The 2,565-nt window shown below is 39.1% G+C and overlaps 1 long non-coding RNA gene across 1 annotated transcript in view; it reads left to right on the forward strand.

Annotated features, from left to right (window-relative positions):
* The first annotated feature begins 618 nt into the window (after positions 1 to 618).
* The window catches only part of LOC110300793, a 4,024-nt gene continuing 2,077 nt past the window's right edge, over positions 619 to 2,565 (forward strand). The window contains exon 1 of the long non-coding RNA XR_002378630.2: positions 619 to 846. This is a non-coding gene — a long non-coding RNA (uncharacterized LOC110300793). The remainder of the gene's footprint in view (positions 847 to 2,565) is intronic.

A 2,565-nucleotide genomic window follows, 5' to 3' on the forward strand; every position in this document is an offset into this window, starting at 1 on the left:
AGGCTATATAAGAGAATTAGGAAAGTTTTCCTCTGTTAAAATTTTGGTTTCAAGTAGAAAGGATTGTGGGCCCCAAGGGGTATTCACAGGAAGACTGACAGAGTCAACTAACCTGGGCTTTGGGGTTCCCAGAGACTGAACTACCAACCAGAGAGCATACATAGGCTGAACCTAGGCCTTCTTGCACATGTGTAGCAACTGGAGCAGGGGCTCTCCCAAAAGCTGTTGCCTGTCAGTGGGTGGGATATGTTTTACTAGCTAGGCTGTCTTGTCTAGGTACAGTGAGAGAGATTGTGTCTAGCCCTTCAGAGACTAAAAATGCCAGGTGTAGGGGGTTATGGGGGGCAGTATCCACTTAGAGGAGTAGGGGATGGTGGAAGGATTGTGGAAGGGGCTGATCAGAGGTGGGCAGTGATCAGGATGTAAAGTGAATAGGTTAAAAAAAATTAAATTAAAAAAAATAGTTTCAAACGTTACTTCCCAGATTGTGGAATTCAGTCCTCTCTGTTAATTAATAAACAGACAGCATTTGAAGTCATGCCACTCTCCCAAAATCAAAGGTCAAGTAGAACATTCACCTTCAGGTTTCAAGTGTTGACTCATGCTGGCTAATGTGGCCAGGGTACAGAATGGTAGGAGAGATGGCTTCCTACCTCCCACCAGTCATGTGAGTAGTGAGTCACTCCATTCTGGCTCTGGAGAGCTCTCTTGGTGTCTGAGTCAGACTTCTTAACCAATGGCATTCAGAGAAACTCAAGCTGCCCCTTTTAATTCAGTAGGAGAGAAAAATGTGTGGAATGTTATTTGCCAAACTGTGACCTCAATTCAGACAACATGCCTGGGCAGGTAAGGCAGGCTCTAGCATCTGGTAGCTGGAAGCATTAAGGGTGTACTTTGCAGTTCTAAGATTTCAAACCAGAAGTACTTGCTGTAAGAAAAGAGTCTCTCCTGTGCTGATAAGGATAGCATACAATGGAATTATTATATATATTTTTAAAATAACCCAGCCCAGCAAAGTATGTGCTATCAAATAACATCTTTTCTAACAGGTGACAAATCTTGTCTTTGAGAACAGGTTTGCAGGTAGCTTGGAGAGAACAAAGAATGACTTCAGAAATCTGAAGAGTTGGAAAAGTGAACACTCTGGGTCTAAAATCCTGTTTGTTTATTGTTATTATTTTAAAATTTAGTTTTCCACACGTTTCCTGACTGAGCTGAGGGCAGACTGAGGCAGAGTGCTGTTCTTGTGATTCTGTGATTTGATACCATGTGTGTCTTCTCACAAAAGGATCATTCGCTGACAACACAGCCAGGTAGACTCTAAGCTTGGTGGGCTTTGGAGGGACCTGGCACACCTTACCTGGATTTTCACACATGAGGATGCTTAGATATAAGAGCTGGGCTTTTGAGTCATTTTCTGTTAAAAGAAATTCCTAAGATCATTTAAATTTATCCAATTGATATTGAATATGGAATCTCATGCACTATTCTTTAAAAAAAATCATCCAATGCTCTAGAAATACATGGATTATTTTTCTTAAAGTAAAATTTATTTCGTTTGTGGTAATTGGCTTAATATAAACACGAGGAAAGACTGAAAGGAAGTCCATTTTACATGAAAACTATTTATGGAGATTGACTTAGTCTCTGTCTTCTTCAATGTTAGAAAGACCTTTGGACCAACACTGTAAGATGGGAGTCTTAGGTAAAAAGGAAAACTTTACAGATAAAAATCTGTGTCTACAGATAAAAATCTGTGTCTTCTGCCACGGCTACTCTTTAACCTGGAAATGTGTAGCAGCCTCTAGAGAAAGCTAGTTGGAAACTCTATGGTGTCCACTTTAAGTCCTTTAGTAGCATGTTACCATAAAATGTCAAGTGAAACTTTGATCACAGGTGGAGAATTTGTTAGCCAGCGCCAGAATGTTAACAAAGGCTATGTCATAAGAACAAGAGGAGAGGGGCTTTCCTCAAAAGATTCATTCATAACAAGCCATGATATAACTTTGAACTCTATTCCAAACCAGCTATATGTGATAAGCTACATATGGTACCTCACATATATAGACTAAATATATTTCTATATTTTTTAACTATATGTATAAATTTGGAGAAGATTTGGGAGGTCATTCCTTCTCTTATTCAAAAATGTTCTTCCAACATAAAATTAACTGGCCAAACTGTGACTTTTCTTCCTTACAAAATTGGAAATTGGACTATTTATATTATTATTATTATTTTTATTATTATTATCTTCACACGCCTTTTCTGTCCCTTCCAACAGTTTTACTGTGTAAGAGGAAAGAAGGAATCCTTCTGCATGTTCATGTATTTTACATTTACAGTTCACTATATTTTAGTACCTCCCTCTGTCACACACCGAGGTGGGAATGGTACACAGCCCCTCACAGAAGGATCCAGCATGCTCAGAGGAGGAAATTAAAGAGGAGAGCATGCTGCTCTGGCTTTAACAGTATTTTTATTTATTTATTATTTTTTTATTACGTATTTTCCTCAATTACATTTCCAATGCTATCCCAAAAGTTCCCCATAGCCCCCCCCCCC

Source organism: Mus caroli, chromosome 8 (genome assembly GCF_900094665.2).
Source record: "Mus caroli chromosome 8, CAROLI_EIJ_v1.1, whole genome shotgun sequence".
Taxonomy (NCBI): Eukaryota; Metazoa; Chordata; class Mammalia; order Rodentia; family Muridae; genus Mus; species Mus caroli.